At 41.5% G+C, this 22,788-nt stretch overlaps 1 protein-coding gene across 2 annotated transcripts in view; it reads left to right on the top strand.

The window, feature by feature from the left end:
* Positions 1-22,788, top strand: part of n4bp3 (NEDD4 binding protein 3) — a 92,008-nt gene that overhangs the window by 30,769 nt on the left and 38,451 nt on the right. The window lies entirely within an intron of this gene.

The following is a 22,788-nucleotide window of genomic DNA, read 5'->3' as shown; positions in this document are numbered from 1 at the left end:
CTCTCTGTGATTCATACAAAGAGACCAGTACAGCAAGGGCAACACAGATCAGTATCAATGTTTACAACACAGACCCTCATGTTCTCTCTCTTTCTCTCTCTCGCTCACTCTCTCTCTCTCTCTCATCCCTTTCTCCCACTCTCTCTCTTTCCCCATCATCCACTACTCTCTTTCTCCCACTCTCTCTCTTTCCCCATCATCCACTACTCTCTTTCTCCCACTCTCTCTCTTTCCCCATCATCCACTACTCTCTTTCTCCCACTCTCTCTCTTTCCTCATCATCCACTACTCTCTTTCTCCCACTCTCTCTCTCTTTCCCAATCATCCACTACTCTCTTTCTCCCACTCTCTCTCTCTTGCAGCGTCATCCACTACTCTCTTTCTCACTCCATCTTTCTCTCTTTTGGGCCGCAGAGTGGCGCAACGGTCTAAGGCACTGCATCTCAGTGCTAGAGGCGTCACTACAGACCCTGGTTTGATTCTAGGCTGTATCACAACCGGCCGTGATTGGGAGTCCCATAGGGTGGTGCACAATTGGCACAGTGTTGTCCGGGTTAGGGTTTGGCCAGGGTAGGCCGTTATTGTAAATAAGAATTTGTTCTCAACTGACTTGCCTAGTTAAATAAAGGTTCAATAAAATAAAATCCCACTCTGACTCTCTCTCTCTCCCTCCCTCCATCCCTCACTCTCTCTCCATTTCTCACTAATACTGCTGACAGTGTGAGGTGATATAGTCTACGGTTAGCTAGGTCAGGTGTGGGCTGTAGCGTAGCCAGTTGACGTGGGAAACACTCCACTCTATCAGATCAGTATCTAATGCTGTAATCACAGAACACTGACTCCTATGTGAACCTGTTCCCCTACAGCAGGAAACAATGGAGTTCTTTTTAGACACCACACCCTCTCTCTCGCTCTCTCTCGCTCTCTCTCTCTCTCTCTCTCTCTCTCTCGCTCTCTCTCTCTCTCTCTCGCTCTCTCTCGCTCTTTCTCTCTCTCTCTCTCTCTCGCTCTCTCTCGCTCTTTCTCTCTCTCTCCTCTCTCGCTCTCTCTCTCTCTCTCTCCTCTCTCGCTCTCTCTCGCTCTCTCTCACTCTTCTCTCTCGCTCTCTCTCGCTCTTTTTCTCTCTCGCTCTCTCGCTCTCTCTCTCTCTCCTCTCTCGCTCTCTCTCGCTCTCTCTCTCTCTCTCTCTCTCTCTCTCTCTTTATGTCTCAATTTCAATTCAATTTCAATTTAAGGGCTTTCTTGGCATGGGAAACATATGTTAACATTGCCAAAGCAAGTGAAATAGATAATAAGCAAAAGTGAAATAAACAATTACAAAATAACTGGAGACATTACACTCACAAAAGTTCCAAAATAATAAGAGATTTCAAATGTCATATTATGTATATAGTGGGGTCAAAAAAGTATTTAGTCAGCCAACAATTGTGCAAGTTCTCCCACTTAAAAAGATGAGAGAGGCCTGTAATTTTAATCATAGGTACACTTCAACTATGACAGACAACATGAGAAAAAAAAATCCAGAAAATCACATTGTAGGATTTTTAAATGAATTTATTTGCAAATTATGGTGGAAAATAATATTTGGTCAATAACAAAAGTTTATCTCAATACTTTGTTATATACCCTTTGTTGGCAATGACAGAGGTCAAATGTTTTCTGTAAGTCTTCACAAGGTTTTCACACACTGTTGCTGGTATTTTGGCCCATTCCTCCATGCAGATCTCCTTCGAGAGCAGTGATGTTTTGGGGCTGTTGCTGGGCAACATGGACTTTCAATTCCCTCCAAAGACTTTCTATGGGGTTGAGATCTGGAGACTGGCTAGGCCACTCCAGGACCTTGAAATGCTTCTTACGAAGCCACTCCTTCGTTGCCCGGGCGGTGTGTTTGGGATCATTGTCATGCTGAAAGACCCAGCCACGTTTCATCTTCAATGCCCTTGCTGATGGAAGGAGGTTTTCACTCAAAATCTCACGATACATGGCCCCATTCATTCTTTCCTTTACACGGATCAGTCGTCCTGGTCCCTTTGCAGAAAAACAGCCCCAAAGCATGATGTTTCCACCCCCATGCTTCACAGTAGGTATGGTGTTCTTTGGATGCAACTCAGCATTCTTTGTCCTCCAAACACGACGAGTAGAGTTTTTACCAAAAAGTTATATTTTGGTTTCATCTGACCATATGACATTCTCCCAATCTTCTTCTGGATCATCAAAATGCTCTCTAGCAAACTTCAGACGGGCCTGGACATGTACTGGCTTAAGCAGGGGGACACGTCTGGCACTGCAGGATTTGAGCGTAGTGTGTTACTGATGTTAGGCTTTGTTACTTTGGTCCCAGCTCTCTGCAGGTCATTCACTAGGTCCCACCGTGTGGTTCTGGGATTTTTGCTCACCGTTCTTGTGATCATTTTGACTCCACAGGGTGAGATCTTGCTTGGAGCCCCAGATCGAGGGATATTATCAGTGGTCCTGTATGTCTTCCATTTCCTAATAATTGCTCCCACAGTTGATTTCTTCAAACCAAGCTGCTTACCTATTGCAGATTCAGTCTTCCCAGCCTGGTGCAGGTCTACCATTTTGTTTCTGGTGTCCTTTGACAGCTCTTTGGTCTTGGCCATAGTGGAGTTTGGAGTGTGACTGTTTGAGGTTGTGGACAGGTGTCTTTTATACTGATAACAAGTTCAAACAGGTGCCATTAATACAGGTAACGAGTGGAGGACAGAGGAGCCTCTTAAAGAAGAAGTTACAGGTCTGTGAGAGCCAGAAATCTTGCTTGTTTGTAGGTGACCAAATACTTATTTTCCACCATAACTTGCAAATAAATTCATTAAAAATCCTACAATGTGATTTTCTGGATTGTTTTTTCTCATTTTGTCTGTCATAGTTGAAGTGTACCTATGATGAAAATGACAGGCCTCTCTCATCTTTTTAAGTGGGAGAACTTGCACAATTGGTGGCTGACTAAATACTTCCCCCTCCACTGTATATACAGTGTTGTATTAATCTGCAAATAGTTCAAGTACAAAAGGAAAAAGAAATAAACATAAATATAGGTTGTATTTACAATGGTGTTTGTTCTTCACTGACTGCCCTTTTCTTGTGACAACAGGTCACAAATCTTGCTGTTGTGATGGTACACTGTGGTATTTCACCCAATAGATATGGGAGTTTATCAATATTGGATTTGTTTTTGAATTCTTTGTGGGTCTGTGTAATCTGAGTGTGTAATCTGAGGGAAATACAGTGGGGAGAACAAGTATTTGATACACTGCCGATGTTGCAGGTTTTCCTACTTACAAAGCATGTAGAGGTCTGTAATTTTTATAATAGGTACACTTCAACTGTGAAAGACGGAATCTCAAACAAAAATCCAGAAAATCACATTGTATGATTTTTTAAGTAATTAATTTGCAAATAGGAATCCTGGCTTAATGAAGTGGTGATTAAAGAGCTCAGCCATGTGCTTCTTGTCAGTAACAACCACATCATCAACGTTAAGGGACATGAGCAGCTGTGAGGAGGAGCGTTTATTCTCAGGTCTGTCACCGTTTTCCGTCCCTTCCGGATAGCCAGATTGTATGTATTTCTAATTTGCCTGAACGAGAGCAAGTCACCCTGAATGCCGTGTGCCGAGCGATTTGCCAAATGAAATTCTTGAGGTGGAGTAATTCTGCCAGAACACGGTCGAACCAGGGGCTGAACCTGTTTTTAATTCTCATTTAGCTTATGAGCGTTTATTTGTTACCACTGAAAATGTCAAAAAAGAAGGACCAAGCGTCTTCGACAGAGCTGATTCTATACCTGATTCTGTACCAATTTACAGAGGCCAGGTCATGAAGGAAGGCTTGCTCATTAAAGTGTTTTAGCAAGCGTCTATGACAAGTCAGTACAGGTCGTTTTACTGAGCAGCCATTACGAACACAGGCTGTAAAACAGTGATCACTAAGGTCATTACAGAAAACACCAGACTGATACCTATCAGGATTATTTGTGAGGATAAGATCAAGAAGAGTAGCCTTTTCTGTGTGTTTGGAGTCATACCTTGTGGGATTTGGAATCATCTGAGAAAGATTTGGTGAGTCCCATTGCTTTAGGACTTGGTCAGGTGGTTTAAGCATGTCCCAGTTTAGGTCACCTTGCAAGACAAATTCAGACTCAGTGTAGGGGGCCAGGAGAGAGTTTAGGGCAGGTAGGGTACAGGCCAGTGCTGATGGAGGACCATAGCACCCAGCAACATTCAACAAAGAGCTATTTGAAAGTTTTATGTGTAAATCCAGCAGATCAAATTGTTTGGGGACAGACTTGGTGGAGACAACCGAGCACTGAAAGTGTTCCTTAGTAAAGTTCATTTAGGGTCAGTCACAGTGGTCAGGTATTCTGCCACTGTGTACTCTCTGTTTAGGGCCAAATAACACTCTAGTTGGCTGTTTTTTTGTTCATTCTTTCCAATGTGTCAAGTACCGGTAAGTATCTTTTTGTTTCCTTGTGATTTGATTGGGTGTAATTGTGCTGCTGTCTGGGGCTCTGTGGGGTGTGTTTGTGTTTGTGAACAGAGCCCCAGGACCAGCTTGCTTACATGACTCTTCTCCAGGTTCATCTCTCTGGTTTGGGAATCGCTTTCTTTTAGGTGGTTGTAGAATTTAACGGCTCTTTTCTGGATTTTGATCATTAGTGGGTATCGGCCTAATTCTGCTCTGCATGCATTATTTGGTGTTTTATGTTGTACACAGAGGATTTTTTTGCAGAATTCTGCATGCAGAGTTGGTGAGCGGACCCCAGACCTCACAACCATGAAGGACAATGGGTTCTATAACTGATTCAAGTATTTTTAGCCAGATCCTAATTGGTAGGTTGAATTGTATATTCCTTTTGATGGCATAGAAGGCCCTTCTTGCCTTGTCTCTCAGATCATTCACAGCTTTGTGGAAGTTACTTGTGGCGCTGATGTTTAGGCCGAGGTATGTATAGTTTTTTGTGTGCTCTAGGGCAACGGTGTCTAGATGGAATTTGTATTTGTGGTCCTGGCAACTGGACCTTTTTGGAACACCATTATTTTTGTCTTACTGAGATTTACTGTCAGGGCCCAGGTCTGACAGTCTGTACAGAAGATCTAGGTGCTGCTGTAGGCCCTCCTTGGTTGGTGACAGAAGCACCAGATCATCAGCAAACAGTAAACATTTTACTTCAGATTCTGGTAGGGGGAGAAGCCGGGTGCTGCAGACTGTTCTAGTGCCCTCGCCAATTCGTTGATAAAAATGTTGAAGAGGCTGGGGCTTAATTGGCTCATTCATCCCTCTGCCTCTCCCCTGTAACTATTCCCCAGGTCATTGCTGAAAATTTGAATTTGTTCTCAGTCAACTTACCTGGTAAAATTAGGGTTTTAAAAAATCTAAATGAAGCTGCATCCCTGTCTCACCCCCCGGCCCCGTGGAAAGAAATGTGTTTTTTTTAACAATTTTAACCGCACAAACTTGTTGTTTGTGTACATGGATTTTATAATGTCATATGTTTTTCCCCCAACACCACTTTCCATCAATTTGTATAGCAGATCCTCTTGCCAAATTGTGTCAAAAACCTTTTGAAATCTTCAAATCATGAGAGGAGTTGCCTTTGTTTTGGTTTGTTTGGCTGTCTGTCAGTTAGGGTATGCAGGGTGAATACGTGGTCTGTCCTACAGTAATTTGATAAAAAGCCAATTTGACATTTGCTCAGTACATTGTTTTCTCTGAGGAAATGTACGAGTCTGCTGTTAATGATAATGCAGAGGATTTTCACAAGGTTGCTGTTGACGCTTATCCCAAGGTAGTTGTTGGAGTCAAATCTTTCTCCACTTTTGTGGATTGGGGTGATCAGTCCTTGGTTCCAAATATTGGGGAAGATGCCAGAGCTGAGGATGATGTTAAACAGTTTAAGTATAGCCAATTGGAAATTTTGGTTTGTATATTTGATCATTTATTTTAGGATACAATCAATACCAAAGGCCCTTTTGGGTTGGTTTGTATTATGTCCTGTTGTTCATTCAAGGTAATTGGAGAATCCAGTGGGTTCTGGTAGTCTTTAACAATTGATTCCAAGATTTGTATTTGATCTCTCTGTCTCTCTCTTTCTCTCACACACCTTTCGCTCCGTTCAGGTTCATGAGATGTTTGTTCTTTCTGTCCTGTCCCTTCCTTTATTAACTTAAACTGGGACTGGAATGTGACATCCTGCTCGCTGTCTTGATTCTGTTGGGGGAATTATGGGCCATTTTATGTCTGCTAGCCAATCTCAGTCCTGTTTTCCTGAGAAACAAAGATGTTGTGTGTGTTGAGGTATTGTGAGTTTTCCCTGTGTGTAGCTGTTACACATCTTCACTATTTATCGGTGATCAGGCCCTGAAGCCACCCTGTATAACCTAGAGGTGTTAGGGTTGATTTAACAAGACCCATCCATCTGCCCCTCACTCACCACACACACAGTATCCTTGTTGACTCACACCAACAACCACTGTGCGTGTGTGTGTTTTCCATCAATCAGTAGTGCTTTCTCAGCCTGTGTGTGTGTGTGTGTGTGTGTGTGTGTGTGTGTGTGTGTGTGTGTGTGTGTGTGTGTGTGTGTGTGTGTGTGTGTGTGTGTGTGTGTGTGTGTGTGTGTGTGTGTGTGTGTGTGTGTGTGTGTGTGTGTTTTAACTGAATGGGACTTACAATTTGGACACACCTACCCATCCAAGGGTTATTCTGTATTTTTACTATTATCTACATTGTAGAATAATAGTGAAGACAACGGAACTATGAAAAACATATGGAATCACGTAGTAACCAAAAAAACAAATCAAAATATATGTTATATTTGAGATTCTTCAAAGCAGCCACCCTTTGCCCCGAGTGGGCTCCTGAGTGGGCTCCTGAGTGGCGCAGTGGTCTAAGACACTGCATCTTATTACAAGAAGCGTCACTCCAGTACAAGGTATGAATCTAGGCTGCACATCACATCCGGCCTTGATTGGGAGTCCCATATTGCTGTTCACAGTTGGCTGGGGTAGGATGTCATTGTAAATAAGAATTTGTTCTTAACTGACTTGCCTAGTTAAATAAAGGTTAAATAATTGTATTTGCCTTGATGACAGCTTTGCACACTCTTGGCATTCTCTCAACCAACATCATGAGGTAGTCACCTGGAATATATTTAAATTAACAGGTGTGCCTTGTTAAAAGTTCATTTGTGGAATTCTTTATGCGTTTGAGCCAATCAGTTGTGTTGTGACAAGGTTAGAGGGGTATACAGAAGATAGCCCTATTTGGTAAAAGACCAAGTCCATATTATGGCAAGAACAGCTTAAATAAACAAAGAGAAATGACAGTCCATCATTATTTTAAGACATGAAGGTCAGTCAATCAGTAAAATTTCAAGAACTTAAAGTTTATTCAAATGCAGTTGCAAAAACCATCAAGCGCAATGATGAAACTGGCTCTCATGAGGATCGCCACAGGAAAGGAAGACTCAGAGTTACCTCTGCTGCTTATGATTAAATTCCTTAGAGTTACCAGCCTCAGAAATTGAGTTCAAGTAACAGACATCTCAACATCAACTGTTCAGAGGAGACTGCGTGAATCAGGCCTTCATGGTCGAATTGCTACAAAGAAACCACTTTAAGGACACCAATAAGAAGAAGAAACTTGCTTGGGCCAAGAAGACCAGTGGAAATCTGTCCTTTGAGATTTTTGGTTCCAACAACCATGTCTTTGTGAGACGCAGAGTAGGTGAACAAATTATCTCCGCATGTGTGGTTCCCACCGTGAAGCATGGAGGAGGAGGTGTGATGGTGTGGGGGTGCTTTGCTGGTGAGACTGTCAGTGATTTATTTAGAATTCAAGGCATACTTAACCAGCATGGCTACCACAGCATTCTGCAGCGATACACCATCCCATCTGGTTAGAGCTTAGTGGGACTATCATTTATTTTTCAACAGGACAATGACTCAACACACCTCCAGGCTGTGTAAGGGCTATTTGACCAAGAAGAGAGTGATGGAGTGCTGCATCAGATGACCTGGCTTCCACAATCACCCGACCTCAACCCAATTGAGATGGTTTGGAATGAGTTGGACTGTAGAATAAAGGAAAAGCAGCCAACAAGTGCTCAGCATATGTGGGAACTCCTTCAAGACTGTTAGAAAAGCATTCCTCATGAAGCTGGCTGAGAGAATGCCAAGTGTGCCAATTATTCTACAATGTAGAACATACAAAAAAAAAGAAAAACATTTGCATGAATAGGTGTCCAAACTTTTGACTGGTACTGTATGTCCCGGCCCCCCTCCCCATTTTCCCTACTTTCCCTACTGGGAAGGCAAACATGTCTGTTAGTTTCTTATTGATTGTGTTTGTCCTGTAGTCAGCTTAAGAGCAGCACAATCACACTGTGCTTGCAAAATATTCCCCTATCTGCAGACCTCAATAAAGCCAAGTTCAACACACCCAGGAGTTCAGAGGTAGAGAGTGATGTGTGATAGGTTGAAGGGATAAAGTCACATTCCCTACATTTCTGAGTGGTTAATAGTTGATGTATTAACAGTAGTGTTTCCGAGGCATCCTGATTAATTCTGCACAGGTCCTACAACCTGTAAGCTAGTCTGTGTGTCTGGCCCAAAAACCTGTTTGTACTGTAACAGAATAGTCCCCTGTCCTCTAATACCTCTAAACTGGGAGACAGGAACAGCACGAATGTTGCCTTAGAACTAGTGGACTAATCTTACTGCCTCTCTCTCTCTCTCTCTCTCTCTATAACATTATTAATAGGTTGTTATGTAACAAATGCCATCAATCAATAAGTTTGTGTGCGTGTGTGTGTGTGATTCCAGCCTGGTCATGGAGCCCTTCACCCTGGCTAACCCTCTGTCTCATTAGTACTGTTCTCTAGCGTCCAATAATTCAGTTGGATTCCACAGAGATCTAGTCCGCCTGGACCACAATGGTCAAATAGAACAAGGATCCATCAATAATTGACTTGTTTTTTTGTTTGCTTAATTCGTCAATGTCCCATGCAAAGATAGAATTTGATTATGTGTCAGCGTGTCGGAGAGTCTCTATCTGATCTGTGTTTGTGTGTGTGTGTGTGTTTATTTCTCTATTCACAGCAGTGTGCCTCTTGTCTAGTCTGTGTTTACTTGTAAGTTCTCTCCAAATTCTCCAGTACCACCTCATCTCTCCAGTACCACCTCATCTCTCCAGTACCACCTCATCTCTCCAGCAGAATAGTTCCAGTACCACATCATCTAGCCAGTACCACCTTATCTATCCAGTACCACCTCATCTCTCCAGCAGAATAGTTCCAGTACCACCTCATCTAACCAGTACCACCTCATCTAACCAGTACCACCTCATCTATCCAGTACCACCTCATCTAGCCAGTACCACCTCATCTCTCCAGTACCACCTCATATCTCCAGCAGAATAGTTCCAGTACCACTTCATCTAGCCACTACCACCTCATCTATCCAGTACCACCTCATCTATCCAGTACCACCTCATCTATCCAGTACCACCTCATCTATCCAGTACCACCTCATCTATCCAGTACCACCTCATCTATCCAGTACCACCTCATCTAGCCAGTACCACCTCATCTCTCCAGTACCACCTCATCTCTCCAGCAGAATAGTTCCAGTACCACTTCATCTAGCCAGTACCACCTCATCTATCCAGTACCACCTCATCTATCCAGTACCACCTCATCTAGCCAGTACCACCTCATGTAGCCAGTACCACCTCATCTAGCCAGTACCACCTCATCTAGCCAGTACCACCTCATCTAGCCAGTACCACCTCATCTATCCAGTACCAACTCATCTAGCCAGTACCACCTCATCTATCCAGTACCACCTCATCTCTCCAGCAGAATAGTTCAAGTACCACTTCATCTAGCCAGTAACACCTCATCTATCCAGTACCACCTCATCTCTCCAGGATAATAGTTCCAGTACCACCTCATCTCTCCAGCAGAATAGTTCCAGTAACACCTCATCTATCCAGTACCACCTCATCTCTCCAGGATAATAGTTCCAGTACCACCTCTTCTCTCCAGGATAATAGTTCCAGTACCACCTCATATCTCCAGCAGAATAGTTCCAGTATGGACTTTGACAAGCCTTGCAATAGAGCCTGTATCTGGAGAATAGGACCCATTGAGCTTCTGCTAGATTCAAGCAGACAGTTCACATTAGTGGGGAGTCTGTATAGAAATACTATTGTTTTCTAATTATAGCCTATAAGACATATTAAGCTTTGACAAAATAATCTGTTCTTACCCTGACCGTATTACACATTTGACAATACAATATTATACATTTTAAATTATGGGTCCTATTTTACGCAATAGAGGCAATTTATTACATGACTTCGGTAAAATACAGACAGAAACCAAACTGTCATGTCATCCTTCACATTCAATAAAATACAGACAGAAACCAAACTGTCATGTCATCTTTTACATTCAATAAAATACAGACAGGTATAATTTCTGTGAACGATATCATAAATAGGACTGGTGGAGTTGTGTCACACATGCAGCTAACACAGACATATGGAAATGTCTGCTCTACCCAAAATTACAACCAACTAATTGCAGCATTACCACAGAAATGGAAGAGGCAAGTAGAAGGGGGAAATGTAAGGAACTTGTATGTCGACCCTGTTTTAAAAAACATAAATGGTTAAAGAAAGGTGTGGTAAATAAAAACATACCAATTTCATTTAAGGACCAAAAAAACGGAGAGCTGTGCCATATAAATTGCAAAATAGTTGGGAAGAGATTTCCGATGTACCCATTCCGTGGCACATGGTTTATGAATTGATACGCAAAACAACGCCGGATGCAAAGCTTCAAAACACAGATTTTGTTGTGAGGAGGCAGAGTCATTAGATAATTTATTTTGGTATTGTTCATATGTAGCTCGTTTTTGGTCACAGGTCCAGAATTACAACACTTGCCTAGAACTAACGCTGCAGATAGCAATACTGTGTGATTTGAAAATGCATAATCAATCAATCAATAATATAATAATTATTTTAGCAAAACATTTTATTTTTAATTTACAATCTGTAGAAGCTATGAGAATAGGAAGGTTCAGTACTTTTGTCAAGCATCACAGCACAGTTGAAAAATATATGGCAAATAGAAATCCAAAATGGATGGTGTTGAGAGATAGATGGAAGGGGTTGAATGGAGCTGAATAACAAGATAACCAACGTAAAACATACGGGATCTGTAAAATGTATATAGGCTCAGAAATGTTGCGAAATAGCACAGTTACAAATAGAAATCAAACTGGGTGGACATCAGAAATAGAGGAAGGACTAAAAACAAACTAAATATAACTATTGTAAAATAGACTGTGTATGTAAAATGTGTATAAGATGTATAAACTGAAGGTAGAAGCCTAAGTCTTATTGTTTATTTGTTTATTCCAATTGGGGGAGGGGTGGTAGGGTTGGTGGGGAATAATAAAGGTATATTCTAAAAACAAAGTAAGTATGTCTATATAGGTACAGTATGTATATATGTGTATATGTATGTCTATATAGGTACAGTATGTATATATGTGTATATGTATGTCTATATAGGTACAGTATGTATATATGTGTATATGTATGGCTATATAGGTACAGTATGTGTATATGTGTATATGTATAGGTATATAGGTATATGTATGTCTATATAGGTACAGTATGTATATATGTGTATATGTATGTCTATATAGGTACAGTATGTATATATGTGTATATGTATGTCTATATAGGTACAGTATGTATATATGTGTATATGTATGTCTATATAGGTACAGTATGTATATATGTGTATATGTATGTCTATATAGGTACAGTATGTGTATATGTGTATATGTATGTCTATATAGGTACAGTATGTATATATGTGTATATGTATGTCTATATAGGTACAGTATGTGTATATGTGTATATGTATGTCTATATAGGTACAGTATGTGTATATGTGTATATGTATGCATATGTGTATGTAAATGGATATATATATTTACAAAAAAATATATATGGGGGATTGGAAATGATGCAGACAATTACATTGATGGAAGCAACAATCTTTCCTCAATATTAAGCTGATCCACCCCTTACAAAAAAAGGAACTCTTATACACCATCGGGTTCTTGGTCACCTCCCTGATCAAGGCCCTTCTCCATCGATTGCTCAGTTTGGCCGGGAGGCCAGCTCTAGGAAGAGTCTTGGTGGTTCCAAACTTCTTCTATTTATGAATGATAGAGTCTACTGTGTTCTTGGGGACTGTCACGAATATTACCGAAGGTGACTCCCCTTCTTGTTCGGGTGGCGCTCGGCGGTCGTCGTCGCCGGTCTACTAGCTGCCACCGATCCTTTGTTCCGTGTTCGTTTGGTTTTGTCTAATTGGTTTCACCTGTTCCTTGTTTGGTTGTTAGGGTGGTGTTATTTAAGTTCGTTCAGCCCGCTTCTGTTTGTGCGGGCTTGTTCATCTGTATGTGTTAGAGTGGTTAGTATTTTCATTTGGGTTTCTCGCTGTCCTTGTATTTTCACGATAGGATACTTTTGTTCTGTAGTTATACCTGGTTTGGTATACTATTTTTGTTCCTGTGATTATTTCTGGACATTAAAGCGTGTTTTTCCCGCATCCTTTGCTCTCTGCGCCTGACTCCACACCTATTCACTCATTGAGCATTACAGGGACCATCAATGCTGCAGAACTGTCTTGGTACCCTTCCCCAGATCTGTGCCTCGACACAATCCTGTTCCACCTGAACACCATGGCCAATTCCTTCGATCACAAGGCTTGGTTTTTGCTCTGACATGCACTGTCAACTGTGGGACTTTATATAGCCAGGTGTGTGCCTTTCCAAATCATATCCAATCAATTGAATTTACCACAGGTGGACTCCAATTAAGTTGTAGAAACATCTCAAGGATGATCAATGGAAACAGGATGCACCTGAGATCAATGTTGAGTCTCAAAGCAAAGGGTCTGAATACTCATGTAAATTAGATGTGTCTGTTATTTATTTTTAATACATTTGCAGATTTCACTTAGTTTTCTTTATGGGGTATTGTGTGTAGATTGTTGAGGATGTTTTATTTATTCAACCAATTTTAGAAAATGACTGAAAGGTAACACAATGTGGAAAAGTCAAGGGGTCTGAATACTTTCCGAATGCAGTGTACATCTAAGGGGACTAACTCTGCTATTAACTCTGCAGAGCTACTAACTCTGCTCTAGCTATTTATGTTACACTTAAGCCTAACAAGGTTCTCTGACATCACTTTTGCCACAAGAGAAAAGGTTATACTTCCAAATATATGAAGAGGAACATTTCCTGTAAACGTCTAATGTGACATTCACTGTCATTAGTCGCAGATACAGTATGTCATTGCCCCAGGTTGTGAGTGACAGCTGGCATCAGGAGTGGCCCTCTGGCCTTGCTGAGTCAATCCCCTGTGGACCCTCACTGTCTCAGTGCAGGTAGGCTGGCAGAACGTGCCTGTGCGTGTGTAGAGAGAGAGAGAGAGGAAGCGATTCCTAAAACCTTCCATTACAAAGCCATCACCTACAGAGAGATGAACCTGGAGAAGAGGTTCCCCTAAGCTAGCTGGTCCTGGGGCTTTGTTCACAAACACAAACACACCCCACAGAGCCCCAGACAGCAACACAATTAGACCCCATAGAGCCCTAGACAGCAACACAATTAGACCAAATCATGAGAAAACAGAAAGATAATTACTTGACACATTGGAAAGAATTAACAAAGAAACAGAGCAAACTGGAATGCTATTTGGACCTAAACAGAGAGTACACAGTGGCAGAATACCTGACCACTGTGACTGACCCAAACTTAAGGAAAGCTTTGACTATGTACAGACTCAGTGAGCATAGCCTTGCTATTGAGAAAGGCTGCCGTAGCCCACAAAATGAAGTGGAAACTGAGCTGCACTTCCTAACCTCCTGCCAAATGTACGACCATATTAGAGAGACATATTTCCCTCAGATTACACAGACCAACAAAGAATTCGAAAACAAATCCAATTTTGATAAACTTCCATATCTATAAGAAAAGGTCAACCAGTGAAGAACAAACACCATTGTAAATACAACCCATATTTATGCTTATTTATTTTCCCTTTTGTTCTTTAATGATTTGCACATCTTTACAACACTGTAAATATACATAATATGACATTTGAAATGTCTCTTTTCCTTTGGAACTTTTGTGAGTGTAATGTTTACTGTTAATTTTTTATTGTTTATTTCACTTTAGTATATTATCTACTTCACTTGCTTTGAAAATGTAAAACATATGTTTCCCATTTCAACAAAGCCCTTTGAATTGAAGAGAGAGAGAGAGAAAACGTCAGAGAAACCCAACCCAGCACAGCTCTAACTTGACTTAAACACCTTACGTTACATTACAGATCAGCTTGTGTGGGGTGTTTTAGATGTAAAACAACCAAGCAGTGTTTCTGCAGCATTACTGCATCTCTACTGTCTACCAATAATGGAGGATCAGACTAGACATAGTTACTGCTGGATGTTGAAACCAGCCAGTGATAACATGAGGGCTGTGAGGGGGTTATATTAAAGAGATGGTCATTATTACTGGCTCAGAACAATGTGTGCGTGTTTATACTCCCCTGATGTTTATGGTCTGAAGACTGATTTAAGGTGTGTGTGTGTGTGTTTATACTCCCCTGAAGTTTATGGTCTGAAGACTCATTTAAGGTGTGTGTGTGTTCGTGTGTGTGTGTGTGCGTGTGTGTGGAATGGACGTGCCTGAGCTTGTGTTTTGTAAAGCATCTCTGGAATTTGGCTGCTCTTCCTGTCCCCTTCAGTCTGTCTCTCACACAGTAGTGACCTGGCTAGTAGTGGTTGACTTTCCCCAGTTCAAGTCCCCAGTATAAGTATCTTAGTGGATGGTAGTTACACAGACAGACAGACAGACGCAGAGAGACAGAGAGAGAGCGAGACAGACAGACGCAGAGAGACAGAGAGAGCGAGACAGAGACACAGAGAGAGCGAGACAGACAGACGCAAAGAGAGAGGGACAGAGACAGACAGACAGAGAGAGAAAGACAGACAGACAGACAGACGCAGAGAGAGAGACAGACAGAAAGACGCAGAGAGAGAGGGACAGAGACAGACAGACAGACAGAGAGAGGAAGACAGACAGACAGACAGACAGATGCAGAGAGAGAGACAGACAGACAGACAGACGCAGAGAGAGAGAGGGACAGAGACAGACAGATGCAGAGAGAGAGACAGACAGACAAACGCAGAAAGAGAGGGACTGAGAGAGACAGACAGACAGACGCAGAGAGAGAGAGGGACAGAGAGTCAAGTGTGATTAATTCCACATCCAACAGTTGAACCAATTACCCCGGCTGGATATGAAGAGTTGTTAATGTCAATCTTCCAACATTGAATCATCCTCTCCTCTAGCAACAGCCAAATGAGACTACAGACACTGGACACGCTGTGTCCCCGTTTGGTAGGGAACGTAGCCGAACCTGAACCTAATAGGATTCAAAATAAATATCTGTATTAGACCTATAACCCAGGTGTAACCCAGGTATAACCCAGGTATAACCCAGGTGTAACCCAGGTATAACCCAGGTATAACCCAGGTGTAACCCAGGCGTAACCCAGGTTTAACCCAGGCGTAACCCAGGTATAACCCAGGTGTAACCCAGGTATAACCCAGGTGTAACCCAGGTGTAACCCAGGTATAACCCAGGTATAACCCAGGTGTAACCCAGGTGTAACCCATCTATAACCCAGGAGCTTGGTACAAACGGGTACAAAGGACAAATCCATGTCTACCTGTACACTTTAGCCCACCAACTTAACATTGATGGTTTGTTCATGTTTGCCAACACCTTTGAATCTGAAAAAACACAGTTTGTTAGGAAGTTAATTGAAAGCTGTGTGTGTGTGTGTGTGTGTGTGTGTGTGTGTGTGTGTGTGTGTGTGTGTGTGTGTGTGTGTGTGTGTGTGTGAGAGAGCTTCCTAACCTCCTGCCAAATGTATGACCACATTAGAGAGACATATTTCCCACAGATCACACCCACAAAGAATTTGAAAACAAATCAAACATTGATAAACTCCCATATCTGTTAGGCAAAATACCAGTGTGCCATCACAGCAGAAAGATTTGTGGCTCGTTGCCATGAGAAAAGGGCAACCAGTGGAGAACAACACCATTGTAAATACAACCTATATTACCTGTTTTACTTATTTCCCCTTCCATACCTCAACTACTTGAACAACACTGTACATAGCCAATTATATAACATTTAAAATGTCTAATTTATTTTAAACGTTTTGTGAGTATAATGTTTACTGATATTCCATTTTGAGAGAGCGAGTCAGAGAGAGAGTCAGTGATTGTGTTTCAAGGCCTATGCCAGGCGGTAAATCTGCCCAGGTCAATCAAGTAGAAGCCAACTACTGAATAAAACTGGACAGAACATTTTCTCCAGTCCACTCAAGATTTGTGGCCAAGGTTTAAGAGGATTTTTACCCTACCACCTACCCCCGCAAGTGATTGCATCAGTAGACATCAGTAACGCACATACATACATACACATACACACACACACTCCATCAATAAGCACAGGGTTGGATCATTACTTACCTTGGTATTGACATTCTACACCTGGTGGCTTTTCCAATAGTTTCAGTCTGAGGAGATTTCACAGCTTCTCCCTCCATCCACCCCACTCTCTTTCTCTCTCTTCCTCCATCGATTTGTTTTCCAAAGTCTTTCTTTGGCTGATTAAAAAGGAACTAATTGTAAGAAAAAAAGGCCTATACCGTGCATTTGGAAAGTATTCAGACCCCTTGACTTTTTCTACATTTTGTTACAAGTTCTTTGGGATCGGTGTCCCGTCCATGGGACGGTTGAGAAAAACAAACATTTTTTTTTGTATTTTTTTTGTACCATCATCTCTGAAATGCAAGAGAAAGGCCGTAATGTATTATTCTAGCACAGGTGCAATTTTGATTTTGGCCACTAGATGGCAGCAGTGTATGTAAAAAGTGTTAGGTAGGCTAATGCGATTAGCATGAGGTTGTAAGTAACAAGAAAATTTCCCAGGACATAGACATATCTGATATTGGCAGAAAGCTTAAATTCTCGTTAACTGTATTGTCCAATTTACAGTAGATATTACAGTGAAATAATACCATGGTATTGTTTGAGGAGAGTGATCAATTTTGAACATAAAAAGTTATTAATAAACAAATTAGGCACATTTGGGCAGTCTTGATACACAATTTTGAACAGAAATTCAATGGTTCATTGGATCAGTCTAACACTTTTTACATACACTGCTGCCATCTAGTGGCCAAAATCAAAATTGCACCTGTGCTAGAATAATACATTACGGCCTTTCTCTTGCATTTCAAAGATGATGGTACAAAAAAAACTTTGTTTTTCTTTGGATTATCTTTTAGCAGATCTAATGTGTTATATTCTCCTACATTCTTTTCACATTTCCACAAACTTCAAAGTGTTTCATTTCAAATGGGACCATGAATATGCGTATCCTTGCTTCAAGACCTGAGCTACAGGCAGTTAGATTTGGGTATGTCATTTTAGGCGGAAATTGAAAAAAGGGGCGGATCCTTAAGAGGATTGATAATTATAATTATTCTAAAATTGATTGAATAAAAAAAATCCTCATCAACCTACACACAATACCACATAATGACAAATAGAAAATTGTTTTTTTAGAAAAAAACAGAAATATCTTATTTACATAAGTGTTCAGACCCTTTGCTATAAGACTGGAAATTGAGCTCAGATGCATCCTGTTTCCATTGATCATCCTTGAGATATTTCTACAATTGGATTGGAGTCCACCTGAGGTAAATTCAATTGATTGGACATGATTTGGAAAGGCACATGCCTGTCTGTATTAGGGCTGACCCCAATTAGTCGTCTGATCAATTGTTTGGTCGTTAGGCTGTTGGTTGACCAAAATTGTTTTAGTTGAGCGGCAACAAATGTGTATATTTGTGCCCATCTCAGTGAACTAATCCATTGTGGAGGCCAAGACTGAAAGCCAAGTTATGCTTGATCCCAAAATGGTTGAAGGCTCTACATGGAGGGTGTGACGCAAATGCCTCCAGGGGCCAAATCGACCTCCATACCGCATCTCCATGCGCCTCCCAAATGTTGTAATAATGCGGAGGGCTCTGTACAGCTCTGCATTGACATGATTGGTTTACGGTAGGTGGAGGCGGTACATCCTGTAGAAAACATCAACTCACTTCCTTGACAACAGCTCTGCACTGCTCCGCGAAGCAACAAATATGAATGCCCTGACTTCTGCTGAGGCCGTATTACCGTAAATGCTGCAGACGTCGGATTGACCACGCACCTAGATGCACAATGCACAATGCGCTCTCTCCCATCAATTTGTGCACATTAATTGTTTCATAAGTTAATTGTTTGCATTTGTTTGTTACTGTCTATCAATACTCCATTCAGCACACTACTGTGCAAAAGTTTGGGGTCACATAGAAATGTCCTTGTTTTTGAAAGAAAGGTCCATCAAAATAACATCAAATCGTAACATAGGTTGTGCACTGGCAGCGTCATTAAAAAGTACCCACAAAACACCTGTCTCAACCGTGAAGAGGTGACTGGCCTTCTAGGCAGAGTTGCATAGAAAAAGCCATATCTCAGACTGGCCAATAAAAATTAAATATTAAGATGGGCAAAAGAACACAAACACTGGACAGAAGAACTCTAGAAGGCCAGCATCCCAGAGTCACCTCTTCTCTGTTAACGTTGAGACTGGTGTTTTGCGGGTGCTATTTAATGAAGCTGCCAGTTGAGGACTTGTAAGGCTTCTGTTTCTCAAACTAGACACTCAAATGTACTTGTCCTCTTACTCAGTGGGGCCTCCCACTCCTCTTTCTATTCTGGTTAGAGCCCGTTTGCGCTGTTCTGTGAAGGGAGTAGGACACAGCGTTATACCAGATCTTCAGTTTCTTGGCAATTTCTCACATGAAATAGCCTTGATTTCTCAGAACAAGAACAGACTGACGAGTTTCAGAAGAAAGTTCCTTGTTTCTGGCCATTTTGAGCCTGTAATCGAACCCATAAATGCTGATGCCCCAGATACTCAACTAGTCTAAAGAAGGACAGTTTTATTGCTTCTTTAATCAGCAAAACAGTTTTTAGCTGTGCTAACAAAATTGCAAAAGGGTTTTCTAATGATCAATTAGCCTTTTAGAATGATAAACTTGGATTAGCTAACACAACGTGCCATTGGAACACAGGAGTGATGGTTTCTGATAATGGTCCTCTGCACGCCTATGTAGATATTCCATAAAAAATCTGCCGTTTCCATCTACAATAGTCATTTACAACATTAACAATTCATATACTGTATTTCTGTTCAGTTTGATGTTATTTTACTGGACAAAAAATTTGCTTTTCTTTCAAAAACAAGGAAAAGTCTAAGTGACCCCAAACTTTTGAACGGTAGTGTATATCACCTGTAGTACATTTACCATGAATTCCTATTTCTCAACGACAATGTTTGGTCCTTTGGTTACGGTCATTTCTGTTACTGCATTCAATATTATTATTCCAGTCTTCCTGTTATCACTGTAGGAGTGGACACATTGTTTGCAGATTGCACAGCCTATGTTACACTTGTGAGAAACAAGTTTTGATTGATTTGATTCCATTTACTAGTTTTGGCAATTTAGTAATTGTCTTTTGTTTGGAGAGCTTATGTCAATGTTGAGTAAGGACACACACACATAGAAATGGGCTCATAGGCTACCTGGCCTGCGAGAAATGTAGTCATAGAAACAGGCTTATAGGCTACCTGACCTGCGAGAAATATAGTCATAGAAACAGGCTTATAGGCTACCTAACCTGCGAGAAATGTAGTCATAGAAACAGGCTTATAGGCTACCTGACCTGCAAGAAATGTAGTCATAGAAACAGGCTTATAGGCTACCTGGCCTGCGAGAAATGTAGTCATAGAAACAGGCTTATAGGCTACCTGACCTGCGAGAAATATAGTCATAGAAACAGGCTTATAGGCTACCTAACCTGCGAGAAATGTAGTCATAGAAACAGGCTTATAGGCTACCTGACCTGCAAGAAATGTAGTCATAGAAACAGGCTTATAGGCTACCTGGCCTGCGAGAAATGTAGTCATAGAAACAGGCTTATAGGCTACCTGACCTGCGAGAAATGTAGTAATAGAAACAGGCTTATAGGCTACCTGGCCTGCAAGAAATGTAGTCATAGAAACAGGCTTATAGGCTACCTAACCTGCGAGAAATGTAGTCATAGAAACAGGCTTATAGGCTACCTGACCTGCAAGAAATGTAGTCATAGAAACAGGCTTATAGGCTACCTGGCCTGCGAGAAATGTAGTCATAGAAACAGGCTTATAGGCTACCTGACCTGCGAGAAATGTAGTCATAGAAACAGGCTTATAGGCTACCTGGCCTGCGAGAAATGTAGTCATAGAAACAGGCTTATAGGCTACCTGGCCTGTGAGAAATGTGGTCATAGAAACAGGCTTATAGGCTACCTGGCCTGCGAGAAATGTAGTCATAGAAACAGGCTTATAGGCTACCTGACCTGCGAGAAATGTAGTCATAGAAACAGGCTTATAGGCTACCTGGCCTGCGAGAAATGTAGTCATAGAAACAGGCTTATAGGCTACCTGACCTGCTTATAAGCTAGAAATGTAGTCATAGAAACAGGCTTATAGGCTACCTGGCCTGTGAGAAATGTGGTCATAGAAACAGGCTTATAGGCTACCTGACCTGCGATAAATGTAGTCATAGAAACAGGCTTATAGGCTACCTGACCTGCGATAAATGTAGTCATAGAAACAGGCTTATAGGCTACCTGACCTGCGATAAATGTAGTCATAGAAACAGGCTTATAGGCTACCTGGCCTGTGAGAAATGTAGTCATAGAAATGTGCCATTTGGGGATCTGATTGGTTTTAATGCACCATCACTAATGACCTGTGGAGCTTCTCAAAGTAATGTTTTCTTCACCTCAAACAGTAGGCCAACTAAATATGTTTTCACATCCATTGAGAATGACAATAGTTCCTCACTGTATTTTAAAAATCTTCTCAGCTCTCTGCCTTTCAATATCAAATCTGCCTGGAAGGGAAAGATGTCATGCTCTGACCCAGTGGAAACGTCATAAAATAGGCCTACCTGATTACTTCTTATCTGTGCTTGACTTGGACTAAAATAGATTCCGGTACTCATTGTGGGTGCTGTTACTGTTTCTCAGGGACGCAACTTTCACTGGTGAAGGGGGGACATGTCCCCCCCACATTCTGAAGTTGCATTTTTGCTACTATCAGCTTCAGGCCAGGCCAGGTTTAATCAAATCAAATCAAATGTTATTTGTTACATACAAATGGTTAGCAGATGTTAATGCGAGGCGTAGCGAAATGCTTGTGCTTCTTGTTCCGACCATGCAGTAATATCTAACAAGTAACCCAACAATTTCACAGCAACACACAAGTGTAAAGTAATGAATAAGAGTATGGACATAAAAAATACATGAATAAGCGATGGCCGAACGGCATAGACAAGATGCAGTAGATGGTATAGAGTGCAGTATATACATATGAGATGAGTAATGTATGGTATGTAAACATTATATTAAGTGGCATTGTTTAAAGTGGCTAGTGATACATTTATTACATACATTTTTCATTATTAAAGTACCTAGAGATGAGTCAATATGTTGGCAGCAGCCACTCAATGTTAGTGATGGTTGTTTAACAGTCTGATGGCCTTGAGATAGAGGCTGTTTTTCAGTCTCTCGGTCCCAGCTTTGATGCACCTGTACTGACCGAGCCTTCTGGATGATAGTGGGGTGAACAGGCAGTGGCTCGGGTGGTTGTTGTCCTTGACAATCTTTTTGGCCTTCCTGTGACATCGGGTGGTGTAGGTGTCCTGGAGGGCAGGTAGTTTGCCCCCGGTGATGCGTTGTGCAGACCTCAGCCTTACGGTTGTGGGCGGAGCAGTTGCCGTACCAGGCGGTGATACATATGTTTTTGGTGACAAGACGGATTTCTTCAGCCTCCTGAGGTTGAAGAGGCGCTGCTGCACCTTTTTCGCCACTCTGTCTGTGTGGGTGGACCATTTCAGTTTGTCCGTGATGTGTATAATACATTAATTGAAGCTGTTTCACGAAAATGTACATATAAAAACCATAAATGGCACACAGATCTGGAGAAATGGTAAGATAAACTGGCATTCCACTTGAGAAAGGTTGCCAACTCCTCATGTAGCCTATTACCAGCAACTTCAGCAGAGTAATGGCAAGTAATGGCAGAATCTGTGAAAGCCAGCAGGAGCGAGAGGAGAATAGTTGGGTCAGGTTAAGTTTTTTTTCTTCTGGTTATCTAGATCTCTGGCGCCCTCTTGAGGCATTTGTCTTATTTCATCAAACTATAAGCTTAAAGCATCAGACAAGCTCACGTACATAGGGTGTGTCTATATAAGGAAAAATACACGTAAAAACAACTTGGTTGAAAGAACAGGCATCTTTCGGTCAACCAAGATTTTTTTTTACAGCCCAAGTTCCCACAGTTGGCAGTGCATGTCAGAGCAAAAACCAAGCCATGAGGTTGAAGGAATTGGGTCGAGGGATTGTGTTGAGGCACAGATCTGGAGAAGGGTACCAAAACATTTCTGCAGTATTGAAGGTCCCCAAGAACACAGTGGCCTCCATCATTCTTAAAT

Source organism: Oncorhynchus tshawytscha, linkage group LG08 (genome assembly GCF_018296145.1).
Source record: "Oncorhynchus tshawytscha isolate Ot180627B linkage group LG08, Otsh_v2.0, whole genome shotgun sequence".
Classification (NCBI taxonomy): domain Eukaryota; kingdom Metazoa; phylum Chordata; class Actinopteri; order Salmoniformes; family Salmonidae; genus Oncorhynchus; species Oncorhynchus tshawytscha.
This window is presented reverse-complemented; position numbering and strand designations above follow the sequence as displayed.